Source organism: Bison bison, unplaced genomic scaffold, assembly GCF_000754665.1.
Source record: "Bison bison bison isolate TAMUID 2011002044 unplaced genomic scaffold, Bison_UMD1.0 scf7180017864260, whole genome shotgun sequence".
In the NCBI taxonomy this organism is placed as follows: domain Eukaryota; kingdom Metazoa; phylum Chordata; class Mammalia; order Artiodactyla; family Bovidae; genus Bison; species Bison bison.
This window is the reverse complement of record NW_011494832.1, coordinates 1,122,111-1,134,726: the sequence shown is the minus strand read 5'-3', so window position 1 is coordinate 1,134,726 and position 12,616 is coordinate 1,122,111. Positions and strand designations below refer to the sequence as shown.

General features: G+C 41.5%; 1 long non-coding RNA gene across 1 annotated transcript; it reads left to right on the top strand.

The window, feature by feature from the left end:
* The first annotated feature begins 1,389 nt into the window (after nt 1-1,389).
* Nucleotides 1,390-3,449, top strand: LOC104994498. The gene is made up of 2 exons (XR_825946.1): nt 1,390-2,855; nt 3,032-3,449. It is a non-coding gene; the product is annotated as an uncharacterized LOC104994498 (long non-coding RNA).
* Nucleotides 3,450-12,616: the final 9,167 nt, after the last annotated feature.

Here is a 12,616-nt window from a genome sequence, read left to right as displayed (position 1 = left end):
ATTTCTCTTTTTATCCCAGAACTACCATAGCCCCTCAACCCCCAGACCAAGCCTGGAAAGAAATTAACCTTTTGAGAATTTAATCAAGCCCTTGAGGAAAGTAATTTCAGAGTTTCTCCTAGGTCTTTGTATTATTGAGGAAGTGACTATCTTAAATGAAGTCACAAAGAAAATGAAAAATACAGATTATTCTACAAGATAGTAGACTTGGTCATATAAAAAAAGTCAATACCATGGAGAAAAAAGGCAGAGAAACATGCTGGTTATGTACTACAGTATAGCAACTGACTCCCAGTGAATATCCCTTTTGAAGACATTTTACCACATGTACAGAAGCACAAATGAGGGGAAAAATTTTTTTTAAATATGCTCAATAAAACCATTCAACTTAAACTAAAAAAAAAAAACTTTTTTTTTAAGAAGGCTTGCCTCTCTCTTACCTCCTCTGGCGTGATTGTGAGGGGATAGCTTCTATTGTGAGGACTCTACCTCCAGTTCTAGGGGGTGAGTTGAGTAGGTACTCACAGGGAAGTCTTTGGGAAGCTAAAGAGTGATTGCTTGGTAGAGAACTCAGAAGGACATTAAGACAAAACTCTCTTTTCCCGAGCGTATACTGAAAAGAACCTTGAGTGTAGCTATGAGTCTTAATGGTTGTTTTATATAACATTGATCAGCACATAGGTTCTCAATGAATGGAGATTTGTTACCTCCCAGAGGAGTCTGTTCTACTTTTGAATTCCCCCTAATTGTTAGGAAGTTATTTCTTTTAACCGAACCAAACATTTTCCCCATGTTATTCCCACCCTTGTATGTAGTTTTACCCTCTAGAATCTTGGCAAATAAAGCTGATTTCTTTTGTTGATTTTAATTTAATTTGGCATGGCTGCCTGGACCTCTTTTAATCTGTAAGAGAAAATGAAGCTGTAGCAAGAGTTAAATTTATTTGATGCAGTAGACCAAATTTTCCATGTGGAGGCAAATTTTGTCTTGGGATGTGCCAGTCACTAAAGCTTTTTTAATGAGGCAACTCAGTCTGTTCCTATAAACTGTCAATTTATTCTCCTGGATCTTAAAGGAACACTAGCTCCAGGTGGGCAGGCCTCTTCTGGAATAATAATAATAACCAAAATAATTAAAAACCAGATTACTGCCCTAGTCCCTTCCCGATCCCCCATTCCTAAGCCATCTACATAGCTAGTAGAGGAGTATCGAGATCATCCTTCTGAGTTTTAGGGTACTCATCCTTTCACTGGGCTTCCCTGCTGGTTCAGTTGATAAAGAATCTGCCTGCAATGCAGGAGACAGAGGTTCAATCCCTGGGTTGGGAAGATCCCCCGGAGAAGGAAATGGCAACCCACTCCAGCATTCTTGCCTGAGAAATCCCGTGGACAGAGGAGCTTGGCAGGCTACCGGCCATGGGGTCACAGGAGCAGGACATGACTTAGTGACTAAACTACCACATGCTGAGATACTTCCAGGTTCTGCAGAAAGTGTGGCTGTCCCCTCGACCACACTCTGCTTTTCTCTACTGTACTGTTCCCTGCCCTGTTGTTTCAGTAGCTAACGTCTCCACAAGTTTTCCTTCTCCTAGAAATGTACTTTCTCAGACATGTATGACCTCTAGCATTCTCTTCATACTGTGGTTTTACGAATTTTTATTATCATTGTGCTATGGCCTCTTGAGGGGAAAGAGATAAATATGCATTATCAGCTAATTTGAATCAGAATTGTGGTTGACGTATTTTAATATAAATCATACTCTATAGAGATTTTTGGCATATTAACAATTCAGTGATTTTTAGCATATTCACAAAGTTGTGTAACCATCCCAACAATCTAATTGCAGAACATTTTCATCACACCAGAGAACTCACATACCATTAGCAGTCACCTCCTATTTCCTCTACTCTCCTGCCAGCCCTAATCAATCACTAATCTACTTTCTGTCCATAGATTTGTCATTATTGCTGTTTGTAGAGGGGACGATACCGCCAGGGAGAAAGGTGAGCTCTCGTCTGAGGGGAGCTTCTACTTCTGATCTCTGCTTATCAGCCATCAGAAAATTTGAAGTTAAAAATCCCTGATTCTTTGAAGATTAATTTCTCCAAAGGTATTCACATACATTACCCATAAACATAGGTAGGTAGGTATGTAGGTAGATACCTAATCGTATTTCATAACTTTAATCTTATTTTGGGGGAATGAGTGACCCTAGTGTGCACACACATGCACACACACCCATCTTATCCTGAGTTGTGTTTCAAAGCCTTCCTGTTTGGACTGACAATGATGGACACCATGGCTCAAACACTTTCCTCCAATTCCCTAATTCCTAGGTTTTTCAGATCAGGCTGCCCTACCTGTATCTTGCTGGTTTTAGGTAAGATATCCAAATACTAGGTGATGATAAAGGGTGGGAGTCAGTAGAATGAACCATAGGGAATGACTTAGAGAAAACATCCCTCTCTGCCTTGTGTACAACCAGAACATGGAGAGAGAAAGAGGGGTAGCAGGTCAGTGAGGAATGGCTCTTTACTGGGTACTTTTTCTAGCCAGGGCATGTGGGCCTCCCAGCACCTCTACCCCTCAGGAGTGGTCCTTTATGATGTATCAGCTCCCCAGAGCCGCCATTGGCTGTCGGGAGTGTCCTGATGACCAAATAAAGCAGAACAGGTGTGACTCCTCATTGTCCTGGGGAGAGGTATATATACAGAGGGCAGGCCTGGCAGACAGGCAGACAACTGAGTGGCTTCAACATGGCAAAAGTGACTGATCAATCTTGGGAGCCAAAAACCACAAGCACCAAGCGGTGGAAGAAAAGGAAGACCCTCTCTCAGCCTGGATCAAGAGGCAAGGTGAGATGACCCTACCCAAGCTCCTCCTCTTCTTTCCCATTTACACCCTCTGCCCCCTTCCCTCACCTCGAGATAATCCTGCCCCAGCCTGGCACAAACTTCCTCCTTAGTCCCTCACCCTTTCCCCCCACCCTTCTCCCAACCAGTGACCTCTGGGCTCACCGTTGCCTTAACAGGTGGTGAAGATATATAAGAAGGTAAAAAGACCACTCCATGTGTGTTCAAGAAAAAAATACTCCCCAAAAGTTATAACTACAAGAAGACAAAGGAGAACAAGAAGGGCCAAGCTTCAGCCAGTTCCATAGACTGAGCCAAAAGCAGCCAGGCCAGGCCTAACAGCCCCTGTAGAACGACACCACTCTGAGATAAGACCTAAGCAAATAGCGCCTGCAGAGCAAGCTTCAGAGACCTGAGAACAATCTGCTATATCGAGAGTCCTGGCTGCGGAGAAATGGCCAACCGCGTAGACACTGGCTCAGACACTGATGTGAAACATGGGACACAAATGCTGGTTATTAAAATCAGCAAAGTGTGAGAAGCCCCTCAAAAAAAAAAAAAAAAACAATAAAATTAGGCACTCTGCACAGAAATGAATCGTGTCACTTTGGTGTTGTCTGAGATTATTTCTTAAAGTGAGAGAGTGATGATAGAGAAGCTTAGCATCTTTGGTTCCCCCGTATCTACCTGAGGAGAAAATGTACATGCAGCTCTCCAAGAGTGGAAAATACCCTTTCTGCCAGGTTCTCCAGCTCTGGCAGACCAGTTTTTTTTACCATTTCTGTACTTGGTGGTCAACACTCATTTTCAAGTGTGAGTGAAGACAGCAGAACACAGCAGTGCCAAATTCACTCTAGTAGGTTAAAGGCAATGGAAAGGGAATGGGGGAGAAACAACAAGGAGAAGGCTCTGACTTTCTCAGTCATAACACAGAACTGAACTGCGCTGGTTGCCTGGGATAATTCGGTTGTGAGTTGAAGGCCCCTGATCCTCACAGCTCCCTCATCCTTTGCTGGCCTCGTGGTGAGTTTTGTAACAAAGGACAGGATGGCAGCAGTTCCAGCCACTAGGATGGGTAGTCACAAGGCCACACTGAGCAGGGCCTTCAGCAGATACTCGTTGCTGGCCTAGTTCTGCCTACCTTCCTTCGTCTCACCGTCCCACCAGTCTCTCCCACCCCCACCTCCCGCTTTAAGCCCAGAATGGAGTGCTCAAAGTCGCCCACAGAGGTGGAGATGATTGAGAGTCCAGTATTTATTGATTAGAAAGTGATTCTCAGGCATGTGTGTGTCTCTAAAAGAATTTGAAAAACTATTCACCTCCTTAGGGCTTCCCTGGTGGCTCAGAGGATAAAGCGTCTGCCTGCAATGCAGGAGACCCGGCTTCGATCCCTGGGTTGGAAAGATCCCCTGGAGAAGGAAATGGCAACCCACTCCAGTATTCTTGCCTGGAGAATCCCATGGACAGAGGAGCCTGGCGGGCTACAGTCCATGGGGTCTCAAAGAGTCGGACACGACTGAGCGACTTCACTTATTCACCTCCTTACATAACTTTTAAGTTGAAATTCAAAATTTCTATTTCATAAGTTTAAATATTTATTAAGGATATAATTTGTAATTTGTTGTAAACATTGCTATTGAAAATAAAACTGTTACATCAGTCTTTTTTAAATTTTTGTCTTCATGAATTCCACCCCAGAATTTATGCTATAGAATTAGACTAGAGAAGTGTCACTGGACAGGGTTATTATTTGGCCTGTATTTTTGCTCTCAAAAGCTTTGAATCTGAACCAGCACATGGTTGAGACTCAGTTCTTTGCCATGCCATATGAATGAGATGATTTTTCTTCTGTACATTTTTAAAATACCATGTGATATTGGCCTGAACTGTAAGGACAAGTGCCTATCTGACCCCTCTTTACTCTGTAGCTGTGGAACACATTAGCTACAGGCTATACTCCAGCAGCGGAGAAGGTGATGGTACCCCACTCCAGTACCCTTGCCTGGAAAATCCCATGGACGGAGGAGCGTAGTAGGCTGCAGTCCATGGGGTTGCAAAGAGTCGGACATGACTGAGCGACTTCACTTTCACTTTTCACTTTCATGCACTGGAGAAGGAAATGGTAATCCACTCCAGTGTTCTTGCCTGGAGAATCCCAGGGATGGGGGAGCCTAGTGGGCTGCCGTCTATGGGGTCACACAGAGTCAGACACGACTGAAGTGACTTAGCAGCAGCAGCAGCATACTCCAGCAGTGGAGCCAGTGAACTGATTGTAGGCGGTTGTTCAGGGGTGTTCACTTAAAAACCAGATGTCCAGCATTGCACAGCTTCTTTTGTAAACAGGAATGTCCTGACCACATTTTGGTAGTGAAAAATACAATGAAGGTGTATCTCTCTGGATCTGCTGAAATTTGACATGTTTACAGCATAACACTGAAAACAGTCCTAAATTATCTTTTGGCTCTTCCTATATCTTTTTATTAAATTTAAACAAGTACTTTTGTCCCCGGGAAGATGATCCAAAGAAAATGATAGCATTAACTGTCTCTGGGAGGAGGAACTGAATAGCCAGGACCAGCATGAAAGGGAAACTTCTATTGTATGTCCTCTTGTATCTGTGGAATGTTAAGCCATGTGAATGTACTGCATGTTCATATTTAAAGTCTTAATTTAAAAAATGAGTTAACTATTTGCTTGCCTGAATTGTTAATAAGATGTATTTATTTTGATTTTCAGTCATTAAAACATTTCTCTGGTTCCTAAAGATTTATTTATCCAATAAGCATACGTAGTAATAACATAATAGCAACAAGAAAATTACTGTCAGGAATATATCAAAACAGTATAATGAAGCCAGATTAGGGAGGAAAGGGGGCCCAATAGGAAATTAAGATTCAATACCCCAACTTTTTCTTTTGAACAAAGGGAATTCCCTGGCTGTCCAGTGGTTAGGACTCCACACTTTGACGGCTGCCCAGGTTCAATTCATGGTCGGGTAAGATCCTGCAAGCCATGCTGCTGCTGCTGCTGCTGCTAAGTCGCTTCAGTCGTGTCTGACTCTGTGCGACCCCACAGACAGCAGCTCACCAGGCTCCTCCGTCCCTGCGATTATCCAGGCAAGAACACTGGAGTGGGTTGCCATTTCCTTCTCCAATGCATGAAAGGGAAAAGGGAAAGTGACACGACTCTTAGCGACCCCATGGACTTCAGCCTACTAGACTCCTCCGTCCATGGGATTTTCCAGGCAAGAGTACTGGAGTGGGGTGCCAGTGCCTTCTCCATGGTCAAATAAAATAAAAAACTAAAAGATTAATACAATGAAATTTGTATGAACACTCTTAACTTCAATGTCATGAGTTAAATATGTTACAGATACCAGGTTTTCTTTTCACCACTGATCACACGCTCCAGTGCTGGTCTTCCACACTCCAGTGCTATCTGGAACCTTTTTGATCTTGTTAACAGCTTCATCAGACTGTCCTGTCAGGACTTTGCCCTGTGATACTGGATAGCATATTCTATCACAGAGTTGCTGGTCTTGTTTTTTCAAAGATACTGCAGACCTGAGGGTACTACCTAATTTTACAACTTGAATCTAGGCTCATTTATGTCTAAGAGAATCGTGGGAACGTGCACTAATTAATCATTAACTTTTGTCAGGTGTGTTGTAAGGGGGTGCTGTGGAACTGGCATAAGGCAAGGAAAGAATTGGCACTCTTTGAAAGAGTTAAATCCTTTCATGATAGACCAGAGACCTCATAGTAAAATGTTTCCCTGGGTACTAGGAACAAATTAATCAAACCCTGGGAAGGGGTTGTGGGAACCTTTTTTTTATAGCCAGTTAGTTAAAAGCACAGATAACCACTGGGATCTCTGATTTCTGTCTGCGGTAGAGGGTGTCCTGATGGGACTGAACCTTAACCAGTGGGATCGGATGCTATCTCCTGGTAGATAGTGTCAGAACTGAATTAAGTAGTAGGACACCCAGTTGGTAACTGAGAATTGATTGATGGGGGGGAGGGGGGGAAGAAAACCTACACACTGTAATTGGTATCAAAGTTGTAGTAAACAAACAAATAGGTGCAGGATTCAGGTGCCAAACCTAAAGAGGAAACAAGAACACTTCAATGAGATTACTGTTAGAATGTCTGCATCTAAGTTAAAAACTAAATTATGAGGCTGGTAAAACAACTTTAAAGTAAAAGAAAGTGGTTCAAATTTCCTGGTTTCATCTCCTTCTGTATTTAAGAAGTAAAGAGTACAATGGGGTTTATATGTGTCCTTTTGAATTATGATTTTCTCAGAGAATATGCCCAGTAGTGGGATTGCTATGTCATACAATAATTCTGTTTTTAGTTTTTTAAGGAACCTCCATGCTGTTCTCCACAGTCAGTTCAGTTCAGTCACTCAGTCGTGTCCGACTCTTTGCTGCCCCATGAACTGCAGCACACCAAGCTTCCCTGTCCATCACCAACTCCGGTAGCTGTATCAATTTACATTCCCAACAGTACAACACTGTTCCTTTTTCTCCATACCCTCTCCAGTATTTTTATTTATAGATTTTTTTTGATGATGGCCATTCTGACCAGTGTAAAGTGATACCTCATTGTAGTTTTGATTTACATTTCTCTAATGATTAGTGATGTTGAGCATCTTTTCATGTGGCCCTTGGCCATCTATGTGTCTTCTTTGGACAGATGTCTATTTAGGTCTTCCATCCATTTTTTGATTGGTTTGTTTTCTTTGATTTTGAGCTCCATCAGTTCATTTCAGTCACTCAGTTGTGTCCAATACTCTGCGACCCCATGAACTGCAGCACACCAGGCCTCACTGTCCATCTCCAACTCCCAGAGTCTACCCAAACCCATGTCCATTGAGTCAGTGATGCCATCCAACCATCTCATCCTCTGTCATCCCCTTCTCCTCCTGCCTTCAATCTTTCCCACCATCAGGGTCTTTTCAAATGAGTCAGCTCTAAGCATCAGGTGGCCAAAGTATTGGAGTTTCAGCTTCAACATCAGTCCTACCAGTGAACACCCAGTACTGATCTTTAGGATGGACTAGTTGGATCTCCTTGCAGTCCAAGGGACTCTCAAGAGTCTTCTCCAACACCACAGTTCAAAAGCATCAATTCTTCTGTGCTCAGCTTTCTTTATAGTCCAACACTCACATCCATACATGACCACTGGAAAAACCATAGCCTTGACTAGATGGACCTTGTAGACAAAATAATGTCTCTGCTTTTCAATATGCTGTCTAGGTTGGTCATAACTTTCCTTCCAAGGAGTAAGTGTCATCTAATTTCATGGCTGCAGTCACGGTCTGCAGTGATTTTGGAGCCCAGAAAAATAAAGTCAGCCACTGTTTCCACTGTTTCCCCATCTATTTGCCATGAAGTGATGGGACTGCATGCCATGATCTTAGTTTTCTGAATGTTGAGCTTTAAGCCAACTTTTTCACTCTCCTCTTTCACTTTCATCAAGAGGCTCTTTAGTTCTTCACTTTCTGCCGTAAGGGTGGTGTCATCTGAGGTTATTGATATTTCTCCTGGCAATCTTGATTCCAGCTTGTACTTCCTCCAGCCCAGTGTTTCTCATGATGTACTCTGCGTATAAGTTAAATAAGCAAGGTGACAATATACAGCCTTGATTTACTCCTTTTCCTGGATTACGTACTCTGGTTCCTTTGGGAACCGGTGTGTTGTTCCATGTCCAGTTCTAACTATTACTTCCTGTCCTGCATACAGGTTTCTCAAGAGGCAGGTCAGCTCAGTTGTTTGTATATTCTGGAGAATCCTTTGTCCATTGCTTCATTTGCAAATATTTTCTCCCATTCTGAAGGTTGTCTTTTTGGAGGGAAGTCCAAGAGGGAGGCAACATATGTAGACATATCACTGATCCACTTCATTGTACTGTAGAAACGAACACAATATTGTAAAGCAATTATATTCTAATTTTTTTTAAGAAGTAGAGGGTATAAACTGGAGAACAAATAGTTTTCTACTTGCTTTGCCCAACAAGACCTCCAAATAGCAGAAGTTACTTCAGAGAAGGAACTGTTTCTATTTGACAAAGAGAAAGGATAATTAACAGGGACCATCTGGAGAGAATCATGTATCTTGGTGGGCGTTTCTGGGAGTCTCTTTTTTTATCTTGTTCTTTTTTTTTAAGTACTTATTTACCTGCGTCGGGTCTTAGTTGCAGCATGCAGGATGTGGTTCCCTGGCCAGGGACCAAACCCAGGCCTCCTGCATTGGGTGTGTGGAGTGGGAGAGCAGAATCTCGGCCACTGTACCCTCAGGGAAGTCCATGGGGAATCTTTAATGAGGGTTCCTCTAGACGCCAGACAAGCTGCTCACTACACTGCCCCCGTTCCCAAAACCACACACATGAGGGAATTATCCTCATTCAGGAGCTGAGACACTTAGTATCAGGGCTTCTCTCTCTTCTGATAAACCTGGGTCCCAAAGAAGGCTCCCAGGTAGACCATTTTTTTCTTAAAAAACGTTCTTCGTATTTGATCTGAAAATTTTCCCTTTTTAAATGCAACCCATCAAAATATGTTTTCTCTCCATTTTCTAGATTATTTCTATTTAAGCCTAAAATTGAATTTGTTTTAATAGTGGTATGTGAAGAATTCTGACATATACATCCATTCATCACTTTCTTTAAAGCTTTTTCGTTTGTTTTCACAATATTTACTCCACACTTAACATTGCTCTGTTTTATGTTCTTAATCCCATGATTTTCAACTGTCTGTTTAACCTAAACCTCAGACTTGGGAACCATCTTTTCATATACTTGTACTTAATTGTTCATCCTGCCTAAATGTTTTGCATTTGACTGAACATGCCCAGTTCTTTTGACAATTTCTCATAGGTCTAATTTAGCCAAACTTTAATCAGTTCTGTTCTCTGAACACTCTCCAAGTTGTTTTGTTTTGTTTTGTTCCTACAGCCTGGCATGTAAAATTGAATATAGCTTGATCCAGCTGAAGCCTGGCCAGTGCCAAATCAAACAAAAATAATTGCTTTTATCTTTTTTTCTCATATATGTCTTAATATAGTCCTATTAAGTATTTCTCTCTCATTTCAGTACAGAGTCTCATTCACTTGACACCCATCTTAATCATCAGATCTCACTTGACTTTGTTTCATCTGTAGCTGTCTTAGCTGGTATTTCTATGTTTGTTGCAACTTAGTAAAAGTTAGCATTAAAAGTTAAGTGTTAAATCCACAGAAGGATTCCTTGTATTTTTATTTCCAAGATTGTTCCATGAACATTTGGTATAAATGTGAATTACTTATCATTCACTACACTAAGGCTTGTATAATTCTGAATCTTTCTGTTACACAAACTGGAAAGGATTCAGATGGCTAGGTACCGGGAAAGGTTACTGAAAACTGCAGAAAGAACAAGCTGCTTTTGCTTTCTCCTGTCAGAGTTCATCTGTAAGCATTATAAACCAGTTTCAGCCAACTTAAGCAAAGGGGAAAGATACCAGTATTTTGAGTAGGCTGGAGAATCATGCTTAGAAACTAGCAAACATCATGAGTGCTCCAAAAAGCAAGACTCTCAGCCACGCTCTGAAGAAGAGCATTAGCATCCCCTTGAGATTGCTGTTTGGTTCTTCCCTAGTCCTTCAGCATTCTAAACCCTGTAGTTGCAGGAAAAATGGGGTGCGAGAGGGTAGTCACACCCCAGGTCTCAGGTGAATTGCTGGGATGGGCCACCAAGTGAGGATCCTTGGCTTTACTCAAGGAAGAATTCAAAAGACAGCCACAGTAAAGTGAAAGCAGTTTTATTTAGAGAGTACATATGCCATAGACAAAGTGCAGTCCATCTCAGAAGACAGAGTTACCCCAAAATATGGGGTGGTTGGTTTTTATGGGTTGGGTAATCTCATAGGCTAAGACGTAAGAGTATATTCCACCTATTTGGGGGAAGAGATGGGGATTTCCAGGAACTGGCTCACCACCCACTTTTTTGACAGTCAGCCTCAGAACAGTCCTATGGCCGGTGAGTGTGTCTTTAGCCTGCTAAATGTATTATAGTGAGTCTCAAGGTCTACTGAAGTCAGCTTTTCTACCATCTTGGGCCTAATTGGTTCTAACTACCTTATGTCTTATCCTTAATGGATATATCATTTAAAGATTATGTCCTACTCCCTGTTTTATTGGGCCCTGATCTTAGACACTGTGAGGATCCTAAAAGCAACAAGACTCAACCAGTGCCCTTTAGGACATTACAGACTAGAGAGGAGAGAAAGATACACAAATAGTGAAGTATAAAACCAAGTGTTTAACTTGATTTATGAAAAGTATAATGTGCTAAAATTGAAGTCTTGGAAGGTCCTGGACACAGCTTTCACACCCTCTACCCGCAGAATCAAGGCACGTCATCCTTCCAGAATATCAGTATGTTCACCACAGGAAACTCCACTGAGCCTTAGTTTCCAGAGTTTTTACTACAGTTTCATTATTTAGGAACTAACATTGGTCATATGATTGAACTCTATCTCCAGCCTTCCTTCCTTTTCTGAAGGTCTAGGTGACTCAAAGCTCAACCCTCTTAACACTTGGTTGGTCTTTCTGGTAACTAAGCCCCATCCTGAGCCATGTCATTAGATAAAATCGGTGTGATCCAAGACGCTTATGAATAACACAGATACTCTTATCATTCAGAAAATTCCCCTAGAGGCCAAGTGACAGGAACTCAGAACAAAGACCAGAGAAATTCTTTATTATTACAACAGAGTAGAATGAGAAAACAGATATTTTTTTGTAATAGTGAGTTAGCCAGTGGCAAGTTAAATAGCATGATTGCAGGGTTTTACTTAACCCCTAAGAAGTTGTATAATGGTCAAGTTACTTTCCCCTTAACTTCATATGATCTCTGTAGCCCTTATGCTAGTAATTACATCCCTCACTTCTGTCTACAGAGATGAGAGAACTGAATGTGCCTTCATTTAGCTGATCATCACTTTTCACAGTGAAGTAGAGATGTGTGATATTCCTCATGCTAGTACTATTATTTTTAACATATTAGGACACCGCTTCATTCATCCTTTAACTCTTGCCATTCTTCAAAAAAAAATTTTTTTTTAACCTTTGGGTGATGATATACATTTGTTATTTGTTGAAGACATAATCTAAGACTCACTTTCTTCACATTTTTTCATCCTTCCTTTTTTCTTTTTCCCCTTTCCATGGACCTGTTTATCCAACTTTAGTACCAGCAATCAGTCTAGTGTTATAATTCTCTTTGGAAGTTAAGATTGATCTGTGCCAGTTATGATGCTTTCAGCTACAAGTGATCTGGTTAAACGCCAATTGGTCTAAACCATAAGAAATTTTATTGGCTAACATGAGTTTCCTGGAGCTGGGAGTTTGGCTAGCATCTATAAATCTCATGGGCTGTAAGGACAAGAGGTAGGTATTTGAACAAAGGAGCAGTTAGGAAGGAGAAGGAACAAAATGGACATTGGGTGGGCAGCCAATATTATTCGTTATACCTGAAATATTGAACTGACAAACTGATAGATAATAACAAAAACAGCATTTATATTGTATAGTATTTAAATTTATGTAGTACTTAAAAGGTGGATACTTTTATTGTTCTTCCTGGCAGGTTAAGACTCAGTGTTTTCACTGTGATAGCTGGGATTCAATCCCTGTTTGGGGAACTAAGAGCCTGCAAGCTGCAAGGCATGGCCAAAAAACAAAACAACATAATTCACCTATTTTTTCACTTCCCACCCCCTAC